Below are 16,568 nucleotides of genomic sequence, written 5' to 3' on the forward strand. Positions count from 1 at the left end.
GTTTCAGGTACTTCTAATGATCATGGGAAGGCGAAGGCATGATGGTACAGCTCTTCATATTTCATGATTTAATGGTTTGATTTAGGGATACTCTGACATTATACTATTTTGAAAACAAGTTTTGTAATAATCGTTAGTTTTGAAATGTTTTAAAAAGTTTAAATTTGGCATGACTTTTATAGATGTTACAAAAGTCATAAAGTTCCTGAATTTATGACTTTGCATGGCTTAATGGAGACCAAACTAAAGCCTTAAATCTCTTACTGTATCAAAAGACCACCAACTCATGCATGGAAGGATTCTACTCATCAAGATCTAATTTTTATAGTTTAATGACCTAAAAAATGAGTAAAAAATGGGATTAAAGGTTCTGGAGTAACTTCTACTCATAAGATCCAAACCATGAGACCCAAAATGCTCATATCATGACCTATGGCTAGATCTACATCAAATAACCATCAAGTTTGAAACTTTATACCTCTAGAAGATAGATCAAAGAGAGAAAGGCCCGGATCTACAAGCTCCAAGACAACCAACAGTTCTCCATTGACTTCCTTCTCTCTAAGGTGAACTAAAAACACTACAAAACACACAAGAGGCTTAAAATCTTCACAATGGGACTAGGGTTTCAAGATAAATGCTTTAGGGAGATGGAGGATGAATATAGAGAGAGTTTCTAGAAGTTAAGTTGCATAAATAGTGCTCAAAGGCTCAATATAAGGGTCTAAGTATGGGTCACGTATGCCCAACATACCTGGTTTCCCTCCGTGTTCACTCCTGCCCAATACGCCCAACGTACTCAGCTTAACCCAAATTCTTCATAACTTCTAACGGTCACAACTTCTGCATCCCTGATTTTTTTTTTAGCGTTCTTTATATGCTCAGAAAGGTAATGAGAATCCCTATACTCCTATCAACTCTCAATTGCCTCAAAACCTTCCAAAATTAAATCCTTAATTAATGAAAGGTCCAAACCATCACTTTTACCATTATACCCTTGGGCTCCAAAGCACAAACCGAACTCTTGGATCACATAATCTACATTATCCACATCTAAATAGGTCTACACCTCCTTTTCCTTAAAGCCTGAAGCCTTATGATAATTGATCTTTGAGTTACAGTCCGAATTAGGAAACAACTTGAAATAGGTTGTTACACTGTGCCTTCCAAGTCCTATTTCCTTGTAGTGGAAATAATATATCTCCTAAGGATTTATATTGATGTATTAATATACTTGAATTTCCATACCATGTTGAGAATATTAATGTTCTATTGCACCACAGAAAATTCAACGTGCTTCATTATCGGTACATCATATTCATTTATGATAACATGTACATGACATCAAAAAAGATAACATGTCATAATGTTTAAAGGCACCATAAAGAAGCACCCGTTTGCCTATCTATCATGGCCAATATTGTCAAGCGAGTCATGTTGTCTCTAAATTTTACATTGAAGCCTACCTAAACTCTCAAATCAAATAATCTATACATTTTGCATGCCTCCCAAAACAAAATTTTATTCCTCTTTTTTTTAGATGTAGAGTTGTATTCGTGGTGGTAAAGATTGTAATAGTAGAAAATGAGACGAACAAAACTTTCTTTGTAGATTCAGTTGATGAACTAATTTTTAGATGTACAATTGTATTCATGGTGGTAAAGATATGTATGTGTAAATTAATTTTAACCAACACATGAAGTGGACTATAAAAACCGATCTGAAATAGGTGTCCAAAATGTTAGAATGAGTCACTTTAAATCCAATCTATGTCAAAAAAGAAATTAAATTTGAAATACACTTCTCTTAATACAAGTCCAAATCGAGAGATTCCATATTCACTTTAAGTGACATCCTATCAAAACCCTTTGTTTTCTCCGACATTGATTGATTGTTGTGTAGTCTTAAAGCAATGTATTCCATACTTAGTAAATGGAATGCAAATAGATGTGATACATGATATCGTTGTTATCTATCTATTTCAATAAAAAAACAAAATTACAAAAATGGTCCTTGTGGTATGTATTTTTTTTTAGGATTTTGGTCCAAGCCACGTGTTTTTTAGATTTGTGGTCTTTTTAGACTAGTTTCATTGTAAAATTGATCCCCGATAAATTTGACAAGATGACTTTGCCCTTTTAATTTATTTTTTCCATTTACTTAATTATTTTTTTTCTTTTATTTAAATATAAATGTTAAATCAAATCAAGAATGGACCCTCTCTCTCTCTCTCTCTCTCTCTCTCTCTCTAAAAAAAAAAACCCACTTCCCCACCCCTTCTTCTTCTTTACATGCACCACCATACTGGAACATTCTCTTTGTTTCTTCCTTACCTGCACCACCATTCTCCAACTCGTGATTCACAGACCGGTCTTAAACACACAAGAAAAAAAGTCGAGACCTTCGTCCCTTGATTCGACTGATGAAACCGATTAAGGGGAAACGAACAATCTACACGGAATAAGGGGATGGATGGTTTACCAGCGACGACAGCAGCAGCGGACGGCGGTGACTGGAGGCTTTCGGCGGCAACAACAGTGAATCGCAGCGATTTGCGGTGGCGTGCGGCAGGGGGCTGCTCCGACGGCCTTCTGTCGCTTCGCTTCCGTTTTAATTGGATGGAGACACGAGTGGGGGAGGAAGGGGAACTCGGTGGTGGTCGAAATCAACAGTTGCGGTGGTTGTGGGTGGTTTTCTCGCCGGTGAAGGTGGTGGATAGCGATTTGCGGCCTTCTTTGCAACATAAATGGTGGTGGTGGTTGATTATTTGAACAGGAGAAGAGGTTAGGGTTGTTGGTTGCCAAATGGTGGCTAACGGTAGTGATTCAAGACAGTTACCAGTGGTTCTATGGCGGAGCATTAGTGTAACTGTGGTGGTGTTTCAAAATCAAAAGGCTTAGACTGTGAATTAGTGTTGATGAAGTGACCCTTTTTTTTATTAGTCGTATCCTACCATCTGTTTAGGAAGAAAGAAACACCTACCTATACTAGAGAGAGAGAGAGAGAGAGAGGGAGAGAGAGAGAGAATACGGGCTGTTGATAAAGAAAGAAACACCTACCTATACAAGAGAGAGAGAGAGAGAGAGAGAGAGAGAATGTGGGCTGTTGATGAAGAAAGAAACACCTACCTATACTATATATATAGAGAGAGAGAAAGAAAGAGAGAATGTGGGCCCCTTCTTTATTTGATTTAACATTTATATTTAAATAAAAGAAATAAATAACTAAGTAAATGGAAAAAACCAATTAAAATGGCAAAGTCGTCTTTTCAAGTTTATTGGGGACCAATTTTACAAGGAAACCAGTCCGAAAGGATTACGAATCCAAAAAAACTCATGATTTGGACCAAAATAAAAAAAAATGCACATCTCATGGACTATTTTTGCAACTTTATCAATAAAAGAATATACATTTTGTTAATTTTTCATAATTTTTAATTTATTTTATCATCCCGTCTAACAATTACCCATGTCTTTTTTATAATTTTTACATTTAAATTTAAATCTTCTCCTAAATCCCTTAAAATTAATATTATTAATAAAGATTTTGAAATTGAAAATGTTTGGTAATCAATAATTATGTCATTAAGAAAGAAATAATCAATTATAAATAATCTCTTGTTCCATTCATTTTCTTCCCTTTTTTTCCTGATTTTCATAAATATTCTTTTACAAATTTGTTTAAAATACTTTTGCTATAATTATTATCTATTAGGTGTGAAATCCATATATTACATGAGTTTATTTTAAAAAAAAATAAATATGAGATTTTAACAATTTGAAAAGTTTGAATTTATATAAAAAATGAGAAAAATTTTGATTTTATTAAAATTAATGAGGCTTTAATGTATTAATACATTACATATATAAATCATTTTTAATAAATACCTTACATATATATTACCTTACATATTAAATGTGAAATTTTAATTTAATAAAATGAAAAAATACAATAAAATGATAAATGGAAAATAGAAAATTTAAAAAATTCAGAAAATGTCATATATTCAAATAAAAAAGAAAAAAACATATGGAAAAAAAAACTTTCATTTATTAGAATAGATGATACTTTGAGCCTACTCAAAGTCACATGCTTTTGTGCTAACGATATCGATTTGCACAACTTGTTAGACTCTTCAGTGTGGTACGCGGTTTGGAACCGCAGTCATGCCACGTGGGACATGAACACCGCCCCCAGGGTGCGGTTTGGGGCGGTCGAGACCGCACTACGGCCCTTGAAGACCGCGTTCTGTGATTAGCTGCTCCTCTCTTGACCGTTCAAAGATTCGTTCCATTTAATTGTTTTTTTTTTTTTTTTTTTTTTTAACTTTTTACTCCATCTATATATACATATGTTACCATTTTTACATTCACACAACCTTTAAACACATAAAAATACAATCATTTTATCCAATTTTCTTTGAAAAAATGTCTTCTTCCAAAAGACCTAGCAAAGAAAAAACACCAGTCAGAAACACCAACACTCCAATACCTTCATTTGATCAACCGATTTTCTCACCTCCGTATTACCATTATGGCGGTATGTTTCCTTCTTTTCCACAATGACCAGGGCAACCACATCCACAAACACCACCACTACCACAACCCGACTCGGATTTTAATCCATTTGATTTTTTGTCCCAACCCGAGTTTGTGCAACAAACACAAACACAACCAGAAACGGTCGTTTCTGATTCTGAACCAGAATTCGTTACAGAAACTCAGCCTACTCGAGCAACGAATAAAAGAAAAGAGAAGGCGGAGGCTAGATGTTGGGAACCTTTGGAAGCGTTGGTGTTAGCACAATCTTGGATCGATATTTCAGAAGACGCGACGGTTGGAAAAGACCAAAAGCATGACCGCTTTTGGATTCGCATTTTACACAGGTTCTATAAAGGAATGAGCCGTGGAGAATACCGTTCAAAACATCAAGTGTACTCCAAATGGGGGAAGATGAACAAGGAAGTCATGTTGTTTAATGACTTGTGGAACAACATGAAACGTCAATGGAAAAGTGGAGAAAGTGATTAAGTCATTTTGCAGAAAGCCTTGAAAGTGTATCAAAAAGAAAATCTGAAGGCTTTCAAGTTTCTTGAAGTTTGGAATTTTTTGAAAGATAACAGGAAATGGCTGAGTAGCAAAACATCTGACCAACATATCGACAGTGGGTCAAAACGTAGCAGAACATCTGAGTCCGACCACACTACATCAGATGCTCGTGTTCAATTTGATTTGAACGAAGATGAACATGTTCCAGTTTCACCACCTTCTCGACCATTGGGAAGAGAAAAATCAAAAAGCAAAGGCAAAGGCAAAGCGTCGGATTCAGATGATTTGAAAGAAATGGGAACCGACATGAAGGATATAAAAGAGAGAATGGATAAGATTTTGAAAATTGCTTCTGAAAGAGAGCTTCGAAAACAAAGGGAGAGCGACATGCGAATACTAGCAATGGACACGTCGAATATGACCGGGGCGGAACTTGAAGTGGTTTTGGTGATGAAGGAGGAAGTGAAAAACCGTTACATGAATCGTGGCTAATTTCTAGTTTTTTTTTTCAAGTTTTTAATGGTTTCTTGTGTGTTTTTTTTAAAGTTGTTGGTTTTTTGTTTCTACTTTGTTTTTCTAAATTTTTAGGTTTATTTTTATTTATTTATTTATTTATTTATTTATTTTAATTAGGCAATGTATGGTATTTGTATTTTTAATTAATGAACTATTATGTTTTTAAAATTATGTTTTTTTTATTAAAAAATAAGTTTTATTAAATTAAAATAGTTAACAAAAAATAAATAAATAAATAAAGAAAAATAAATAAAACTAAAACTGTGGCACCACACCCTTGGTGTGGCAAGAAACCACACTTAAGTGGTAAACTGTGACGTGGCGAGGGAGGGAGTGCGGTTTCGGTGGCACCACTCCCTCCAGCCTTACTCAATATTTTAGTAAAATTAGTAAATTCTATTTTAAGTGTTAGTCAATTTGTTCTTTTGTAAATTCAAAGGTATTCATGTTCTGCCCACATGCCTGTCAGTTTCCTCCTTCCCACCATCGACACAAAAACATAATATCTGATAAACTTTCATTACACAGTAGACATCGAGTGTGTATATTTTCTTTCCGATATAAAACTATCAAATCCAATTTATATATCTTTAAAAAGTTGAATCCAAGTATGAATTTAAGTGAACTCACATCCAATAGATAAAGCAATATACATTCACCAAATTCTTAATTGTTAAAATCAACAAAATTTCTATACAACTCATTAGAGCGAATAAGTGATTTAATATTCCCAATCCAGTAACAAAGTATTAATTATAAAAGACTCTAATTCAAGAAAAGCAGTTGTAGATCTATACGAATCCACATTAAAACAAAAAAACAATAAATAATTACTGAAATATTACCAACCACTCAAACACAGTAATTCAGCTGTACACAAGAAAAAATTACTCTTACGAGCATTCACCTAACACTTGCGCGATTCGAAGTCTGTACATATAAAAATCATCACCATGATTGCCTTCATCAAAATTCTGTGAGTAACTAACAGCATCGTAGTGGAATACAAGAGGCTTAGAAGATCCGTATATGCTCTTCTTGCTTTCTTCAACTACCTTGTTCATCAGCTTCTTCAACTTCCGTCTTTGGTGATGATGATTGTCGCTTCTGGTGCTTTTGATTCGGGTGTATTGTTCGTCGACGGGGACGCACGACGGCGACATGCAGACGGAGAAGTAGGACGAGCGCCGTGGAGTGGTGGAGGCGATGTAGTGGGTTGTGGTTGCCATTATTTTCAAAGGGAGTGATGAGTGTTTGAAGTTGTGATAATGAATGAGGATTTGAAGCCATATTGCGCTGATTTTATGGTTGGTTGGTGGAGGGCTGTTTGGTAATTTTGTACTGGAACTGAGAGTGTGGAAATAGTGTGGTGGACGCGTATTTTTCTTGTATCATGTGTGTCGTTGTGTTACTTCGTTATCTTCGCAGCTGTTGGACCATTTTGTTTTTTATCAAGGGAAAATTGACTTCTGTAAATCTTTTTATACATCCTAAGTTTTTATCGATACACTTATATAAATATATAAAGTGTTCAAATGTATCATTATGACAGGTGGTTAAGAACTTAAGATGGGTTCAAAGATTGATTCTACAACAGTTAAACTTATAAAAGTTGCAAAAATTCAATATTCTCCTACATTTTTTTTATATATATTATTTACCCATGCTAAACTATGAGAAGTAAATTAAAATTTTATTAATTTGACATTATTAAAAATGTGATGCATATCAAGATTTGATATGTGTTTTTCTTTTTAATTTGTTTTCTACAAGTTTGTTTTTCATCCTTCTACTTATTAATTTTTAGGGAAAATGACACAAATACCTAATGAACTTTCTAAGATTTACCTGTTGAGTTCCTAAATTTTTTTTCGGATTTTATGGGTCCCTAAACTAGGATATAATCTGCTCTTTTAGTCACTATCAACCAGTAATAGCCGGTTCGGTGCCACTTTCGACCAAAAAAACTCATTTTGTGTCCCTATAAAGCCAAAAAAATAAGTTTGGGGATCAATACGAATTGAGCGTGAATCGGCTTTAGAAAAAATGAGAGTTTTTTTTTAGTACGAATTGATCCCCGAACTTATTTTTTTGGCTTTATAGGGACACAATGTGAGTTTTTTGGTCTAAAAGTGTCATACCCCAAAACCAAGAACAGCGGAAACCTTCTGGGGCGGAAGATGTCATGTAAAGTATCACAATAATGCAAAATAGTAAACAAGCAACAACATCATCCATTGCATTAATAGTATCACAATTGAGAGTATTTTCCGCGACAAGACCTAATGTTATAAGGAGGGTCTGGTTATTCCTGTCGATAGCAATCACTACAAATATTGTTGTAACATCCAGATTCCCAGGTATATTATTTTATTCTTTTATTTTGGAGTTTGTAGAAGGACTCGGCGAGTTGGTGCTTAGACTCGCCGAGTAGGGTCGCGGATTTTCATCCGGGTTCATGACCGGACTCGGCGAGTCCATGAGTGGACTCAGCGAGTCCATGATGTTTAATGAAACCCTAATTTCCTAGGTTTGGGACCTATTTAAAGGCCCTTAGGGCCGTCATTTGCGGCTACCAAACCCCAGAGAGAAACCCTAAGAGATCTAGAGCGATTGTGAGGAAGGAGAGGCCACTTTTGATCATTTTGTTGGTGTGATTGTAAAAAGGAGGTGACCAAGGAAAGAGGAGGAGTGGTTCTAGTGATTTTAGAGTTCAAAGACTTCATCTTGAGGTATTTATTTGGACCTTCTGGTCCTAGCTCTGGTCCTAGCTCTATGAACCTTCCAAATAAATACCTCAAGATGAAGTCTGTGAACTCTAAAATCACTAGTACATCAGAGTTAGAATCGGAAGGTTCACATATATATATATATATATATATATATATATATATATATATATATATATATATATATATATATATATATATGGGACAAAAATTGAATTTTTATTCCGAAATAAGTGTTCGGAACAGATGTTTAGAATGTGGATCTGTGACTCCGTGTTGTCACTTCAAAATACAAGCATGACAATCGTACATAAATTTGTGTTTCGAAGAGTGTTATTTCAGAATGTAAGTCCGGAACATAAGTATAGAATGTACGAAGATTCTTATTTTGAACCGGAGCTCCGAAATGAGTACCCTTACTCCTAGATGCTTTATTGTAGAGAAAGCAGTCAACGGAGAGTCAGAATGAATACCCTGACCAAATGTTCTATTCCGAATAAGGTGGACACTTTTCAAAAAAAATGATTATTATTATTAAAATACTCATTTGATATGGGTTACTTACTTAATTTCCTCAATTTTTTTTAAGAGCATAGGTTTAATGGAATAGTTGAATGAGGTGTCATGTTTAGTTGTCATTCAATGGATACAACTCCACCATTGTGAAATGTCACCTTGGCATTTAATGGATTTGGACTTTAATGACCATTGAACTCTTCAATGGGAAAAAGGAAAGTTTTTAAATCTTTAAATAAATATTTTTTTTAATTTTTTTAATATGTTCCATTGAACTTGTAGAGTTTAATGCACTGTGGAATAAAAATGAATAGAATTGTATGGAATAATGAATGATGATGTGTCACTCCATTGAACTTTATAGAGTTCAATTCATTGTGGATGACCTAACAATCAAAATGAATTCTTTTGTTATATTATTTAAAATATTCCATATTAAATCACCAATGCTGCCTTTTAGCCTAAGAAAAGAGTTTTACAAGAAACTCGAGACTTATCAAGTAGTCTATAGTCGTTGCACCTATGTTCCTAGCCCAATACGTGCACTTCAAGAAATTCCTAATACGTGTCCTTCAAGATATTCACCTCGCAAGCAAACCACCCCATCAATAAAATCAAATTAATCACACATGCAGTCAAGAAAATCACGTCGCTGCCCGTTGCCCCAACTCGCCGTCTAAGGTAAAGTTACCGTCCAGTAGTTAGATAAACACATTACTTGTCTCTAATATTTTTGGTGTATATGTTGAATCAGGCCCCTGTAAAGATCAAAAGTGGTATACCCAAATAAAGTAAAACACAGACTTGAAGGGAAAGATTCCCAGTTTTCTCCCTTCTTATTTCTGATGAATAAAACAAAGACTTACAGGCTTTAAATAGCAAAACAAACAACGTAACTGCAAAGCTAAAACTGAATAAACGTGTGCTCCTAACTAGGTGGCAACTAAGCCACTTATTCCTATTGACAAGGTCAATTGAAGACCAAGTCAGAATTACTTTTTCTTCCACATACTTCCCCTTAATTCTGATCTTTGTCTTCGAGCCTTATAACTCCCAAAAGGTCTCTCATTTCCAAGAACTTGAGTCTTGGCAAAGCTTTTGTCAAGGGATCTGCTCTTTGTTCCTCACCACTGATGTGTTTCACATCAATTTGCTTTTTTTCAATACAACCCCGTATGAAATGAAACTTAGTGTCAATGTGCTTGCTCCTCCCATGAAAAACTGGGTTCTGCATAAGAGTTATGGCTGATTTGTTGTCTACATATATCCTGACACTTTCTTTCTTCCAGCCAATTAGCTCCTTCAGCAAACTTCTTAACCAGAGTGCTTGGCATGCTGTTGCGGTTGCAGCCATGAATTCTGCTTCACACGAAGACAAGGCTACAGTTTGTTGTTTCTAGGATGACCATGTTATTGGATTCCCAGAAAAATAAAACACCATCCCTATTGTGCCTTTTCTGCCATCAACATCCATTCCATAGCTACTATCACTGAATCCAATCAACTTTCTGTCTCCACCCTTCTTGTATACTAGACCATAGTTGATTGTTCCTTTTAGGTACCTTAAAATGTGTTTAACTGCCTTGAGGTGGCTCTCCTTAGGTGACTCCATGTACCTGCTCACTACTCCAATTGAGTAGCTCGAATCCGGTCTTGAGTGAATAAGATAACGGAGGCTACCAATCAGGCATCGGTAATCAGTGGCATTGATTGGAACTCCATCTTCATCTTTTGTTAGAGAAAGCCTTGGTTCCATTAGGTATTTTGATGGGTTACAATCTCCCATGCCTGCTATTTGTAATATCTTCTTAGCATACCCAGTTTGGTTGATTGTGATACCTCCTTGCCCTTGTTGGACTTCTATCCCTAGGTAATAGGATAGACTTCCCATATCACTCATGTCGAAATTCTTTAGCATCCGCCTTTTGAATTCAGCCACCAGCTCTTCACTTGTACCTATCACGATTAGGTCGTCCACATAAACACCCACAATCAAGGTGTTATTTGCTTTCTGGATATTGTATACGGCATATTCCTGTGGGCACCTTTGGAATCCCATGTTTTTCAAAGTCTTGTCAAGTCGATCATTCCAAGCTCTTGGCGCTTGTCACAAGCCATAGAGCGCCTTGTTGAGCTTGTAGACCATGTTTTCTTTTCCAGCAATGACAAAACCTGTTGGTTGAGTAACATACACCTCTTCCTGTAGAATTCCGTTCAAAAACGCAGATTTCACATCCAAGTGATGAACTTTCCACCCTTCACTTGCTGCTAATGCCAGTACCAAGCGAACTATGTCCATACGAGCCACCGGTGCAAAAGCCTCATCAAAATCTACACCTTTTTGCTGTACATATCCCTTCGCAACTATTCTGGCTTTGTGTTTTGTTACTTTCCCTTTTGTGTTCTTTTTCAACTTGAATACCCACTTCAGTCCTATCGCCTTTTGCCCTTTAGGGAGATGAGTCAATTTCCATGTATTGTTGTTTTCAACTGATTCCAGTTCTTGTTTCATCGCATTTCTCCATTCTTTGTCACCTGAAGCTTCTTCATATGTGGTGGGTTCTTCGCCTGCGTACATTATCATCTTTGAATCTTCTTCAATCTCCTGGGTTTCATTATAAATGTCTGTTAAAGCCCTAAATCCTCGAACAGGGGTATCGTCGTACGTGGACCTGTCTACGTCTTCTTCTGATGTTGGACTCGAGGAGTCTCCTGGTCTGATTAGGACTTCGCTCACAGGAGGTGAATGATCTGTTGGTGTTGTGGATGGCTGATACCCATGTAGTGGCGAACTAGGGCTTCCAATTTCTCCTAATGTTGGATCGAGTTCCTCCATGGTATCTTGGGCTATTCCTTCACTAGGGAACCTGACCCAAGAATTACTCAATATTGGGCCTTCACAGTGAACCTTAGCCAAATCCCATTTCCTTTTCTCTTCAAATACGACATCTCTTGATACATAAATTCTATTTCGTTTAGGGCAATACAACCGGAACGCCTTACTTCCTGCTTCGTTTCCCAAATACACCATTTGTTCACTTCTATTTCCCAACTTTGTGAGTTTATTCGTTGGTGTCTTTGCGTGAGCTACACAGCCGAACACTCTAAAGTGCTCCAACATTGGATTCATCCCCTGTAGAGCTTCATATGGAGTCATGTCTTTTACTGGGACGCCCTATAGTGTTTCTGGGACGCCCATGGCTTTCAGCAAGGACCTGGTGGTTTCAAGGATTGTTCGGTTCCGGCATTCTACCACCCCGTTCTGTTGAGGGGAGTAGGGTGCAGTCAATTGCCTCTTGATTTCTTCCTGATTGCAGAACTCAGTGAATTCATTTGACGTGAATTCACCTCCTTGATCTGTGCGCAACAATTTTAATTTGTATTTCCCTTCACTTTCTACTCGATTCTTGAACTTCTTGAAGGCAGTGAAAGCTTCACTTTTTTCTTTGATCATCGACACCCACATGTACCTGCTGTAGTCATCTACAATGAGAAGGAAATACCGGTTGCCAGCTAATGTTTGGGGCGTTATAGGACCGCACAAATCTGCATGAATCAGTTCAAGTGGAGAGCTTGCACACCACTGTGCTACTTTTGGAAACAGATATCGGGTCTGTTTGGCAACTAAACATCCCTCACAAATTTGTGTGGGATGCTGAATTCTTGGCACTCCCCGCACCATGTCCTTTACCACCATAGACTCGATCACACGAAAGTTCACGTGACCTAATCTTGCGTGCCACAACCATGTTGTATCATCTAGGCTTGCACTAAGGCACACAGGTTGTGTTGTATGCAGGACAATCTTGTACAACCTGTTCTTTGAACGTTGTACCTTCATTATCAACCTATTGCTAGCATCATGAACCCTCAAGAATTCATGAAGCATCTCGATCTTGTATCCTACTTCTGTCATTTGTCCTAGGTTGAGTATATTACTTTTTAAGGCGGGGATGTAATATACCTCATAGATGGCTTGTTGCTCTCCATTCTTGCATTCCAAAAGAATTATACCTCTTCCTTTGATCTGAACTTTAGAACCATCTCCAAAACGCACCTGCCCTGTTACTCTGTCATCAAGTTCTACAAAGTATTCTCGCACCCCAGTCATGTGGTTACTGGCCCCATTATCCAAGTACCATGTATCCTTCTCATTCCCTTTTGTTGCTGGGAACACTTTGTCTTCATTAAGCAATACCCAATCATATGTATCTTCACCCTATACAGTTAACAGAAGAGCATGTTCTTCTTCTTGCACCTGTGTTAAATTGACATCAGCTTCCTTCCTTTTGGGATTTGGGCACTCCAATGCAAAGTGTCCAAACATGTCACAATTGAAGCACTTTATGTGACTTTTGTCTCTTCCCTTTCCTCAACCATTGCTTGTATCTCGGAATGATTGGTGATTGCCTCGACCACCTCTACCCCTTGAACCTCTTCCTCGATAACCTCCTCGACCTCTCCTTTCATTAGAAGATCCACAACCTCTTCCTGTTGTACCCGGAGAGCCCTTTTGTGATTTTTGACCCATTTGCCCTTCCGATCGAGTCAACAACAAGCCTGCTTCAGCATTCGAGCTTTCACCCCAAACTCGTAGTCGATCTTCATAGGCTTTGAGTCTGCCAACAGCTTCTTCAAATGGCATTGTATCCAAGTCTGAATACTGTTCTATCGAGGCCACAAGTTGTAGAAATTTTTTTGGGACAGAATTAAGCAATTTCCTCACCAAAGTACTATCTTCCATTGTTGCACCAAGGCTGATGTATTTCGAATTTATCCCACTGAGCTTCCCTGCGAATTCATCTATGGAATCTCCTTCTTTCATCTTCAGTGCATCAAACTCGCCTTTTAAGTGTGTGGAATCTCCCACACTTCCTTTGCAGTTTTCTTCTTTGCTACCTGCATGAGAATGTCCTCCGGTATTGCTTGGAAGATGTAAGCTTGTGCCATCTTGTTCTTCTTCTCATCAATAGTCACTCCGACAGTTGGTTCTATGGATTCCCAAACACCTTGAGCATCCATGACAGCCTCCATCTTGATTGCCCACGTGGTATAGTTTGTTGAAGTCAACAATGGACATTGGAACGATACCCCACCGTTATCTTTTGGTACATGCTGACTGAACCTGTCATGTTATCATGTCTTATGTATTTGGGCATAAACAAGTAAGCTCTGATACCAAGTTTTGAATCAGGCCCCTATAAAGATCAAAAGTGGTATACCCAAATAAAGTAAAACACAGACTTGCACAAAAGATTCCCAGTTTTCTCCCTTCTTATTTCTGATGAATAAAACAAAGACTTACGGGCTTTAAATAGCAAAACAAACAACGTAACTGCAAAGCTAAAACTGAATAAACGTGTGCTCCTAACTAGGTGGCAACTAAGCCACTTATTCCTATTGACAAGGTCAATTGAAGACCAAGTCAGAATTACTTTTTCTTCCACAATATATAGGGTTTATCGTTTGTTTTACATTTACCTTGATACGTGGGTTAGTAATACATGATTCACTGATTCAATCGATTTTGGTGATTGTAGGCCTGTTTAATTAAAACCTTATGGCACATCTAGGTGGCATTGCTGAGGAAGATGCTCTTGATGATGATGTTTTGGACATGCAATATGGATGATGACGTCGACTAACATCGAAGGAATGTTGCTGAGAATGGTGAACGAAAGTTGCTTGACCTTGAGAGCATTGCGTTTCACCAAGGTGGTCTTTTGATGGCAAATAAGAAGTATGTACTTCCTTTAGGCTCTTATAGAAACCCCAAAAAGGGATACGAAGAGGTTCATGTGCCCGGATTGAAGCCCAAACCTCTTGCTCCTAATGAGAAGCTTGTAAAGATCTCAACCATGCCAAGTTGGACACAACCAGCTTTTGAGGGGATGACAGAGTTAAATAGGGTTCAGAGTAAAGTTTATGAAACAGCTCTGTTCAAAGCAGACAACCTTTTAGTTTGTGCTCCCACTGGATCAGGGAAGACCAATGTGGCTATCCTCACAATACTTCAACAGATAGGTTTGCATATGAATCATGAGGACAGTTTCTTTAACTTTAACCAGAGTAAAGACTACAAGATAGTCTACGTGGCACCAATGGAAGCCCTTGTTGCTCAAGTCGTAGGTAACCTGTCTAATCGTTTGAAGCACTATGGTGTCACTGTGATGGAGTTGAATGGAACTGGAGACGAGTCTTTGATTGAGGAAGCACAAATCATTATCACCACTCCAGAGAATTGGGATATTATAACAACTAGAAAATCAGGATACAAAAAACTCGCGAACGTGAAGCTTCTAATTATTGATGAAATTCATCTCCTACATGATGATAACATAGGCCCTGTTCTTGAGAGCATTGTGGCAAGGACTGTTAGACAAATTGAGACCACAAATGAACATATTCGGTTGGTTGGATTATCTGCAACACTTCCGAATAACGATGATGTTGCATTGTTTATGCGAGTTGACTTGAAGAAAGGTCTGTTTCGATTTGACAATAGTTACAGAGCTTGCCCTCTCGCTCAGCAGTATATATGTTGGAATTACAGTAGAAAAGCCATTTCAGTTGATGAATGATATTTGTTATGAAAAAGCGATGGAAGTTGTTGCTGGAAATAAGCATCATCAGGTGCTTATATTTGTGCATTCAAGGGATGAAACAAGAAACACTGCATGTGGAATTAGACACACTTCTCTTGCTAATGACACACTCGGAATCTTTTTAAAAGAAGATAGTGAAAGTCGTGAGATTCTCCATCAACACACTGAGGTAGCGAAGAGCAATGATCTTAAGGATCTGTTGCCATATGGCGTTGCAATTCATCATGCAGAAATGTGTATTCCTGATCTTCAACTTGTTGAGAAACTATTTGCTGATGGACACATTAAAGTACTGGTTTCCACAGCTACTCTTTCATGGAGTGTGAACTTGCCTTATTCCCACACTGTGATTATTAAAGGAACTCAGATTTATAACCCAGAAAAAGAAGCATGCACAGAGCTTGGTTCTCTAGATGTAATGCAGATGTTGAGACGTGCTTATGGTGAAGGGATCATTATAACTGAACATAGTCGGCTGCAGTATTATTTTTCACTCATGAATCAACAGCTTCCTATTGAAAGTCAGTTTGTGTCCAAATTGGCTGATCACTTGAATGCAGAAATAGTTTTTGGAACTGTGAAGAATGCAATAGAAGCAATCGAGTGGCTTGGTTACACTTATTTATACATCCGTATGGTGCTTATTTATACATCCGTATGGTGCGCAATCCTACACTTTATGGTTTATCAGATGATGCTCTCACAAGAGATGTTCTACTGGTGGATAGGAGAGCTAATCTGGTAGGTTTTATAATATATATTCTTCTGACAATATTAGTAAATGTAAGTTAATATATAGTTACTTTTCTTTGCATTGCAGGTTCATTCTGCTGCCACAATACTGGATAAAAACAATCTGGTGAAGTATGATAGGAAAACTGGGGAATTTCAGGTTATAACTGATCATGGAACTAGCTATTTCTAGTCATCCCTCATGTGTGATTCTTATAACATGGGGTCTCATCAGGAGTAGTTTTTCTGTTGATGTGAAACTCAAAGTTGGAGCAGGAGCAGGAGATGATGGCGATAGAAGAGATTGATATAATTTGTATTTCATGATGATTTTATGTAGTATTTGATTACTGAAACTGTTTTGCTTTTGGAATTTGCAGTGTTTGGTTATTTGGTTTGGATGGAAGTCTATTGGTGATTAA

At 37.3% G+C, this 16,568-nt stretch overlaps 1 pseudogene; it reads left to right on the forward strand.

Moving 5' to 3' along the window:
- The first annotated feature begins 13,921 nt into the window (after positions 1-13,921).
- LOC145040769 (DExH-box ATP-dependent RNA helicase DExH12 pseudogene) lies at positions 13,922-16,339 on the forward strand (annotated as a pseudogene).
- The last annotated feature ends 229 nt before the right edge of the window (positions 16,340-16,568 follow it).

The sequence above is a fragment of the Lactuca saligna genome, chromosome 4, assembly GCF_052625555.1.
Source record: "Lactuca saligna cultivar CGN05327 chromosome 4, ASM5262555v1, whole genome shotgun sequence".
Lineage (NCBI taxonomy): Eukaryota > Viridiplantae > Streptophyta > Magnoliopsida > Asterales > Asteraceae > Lactuca > Lactuca saligna.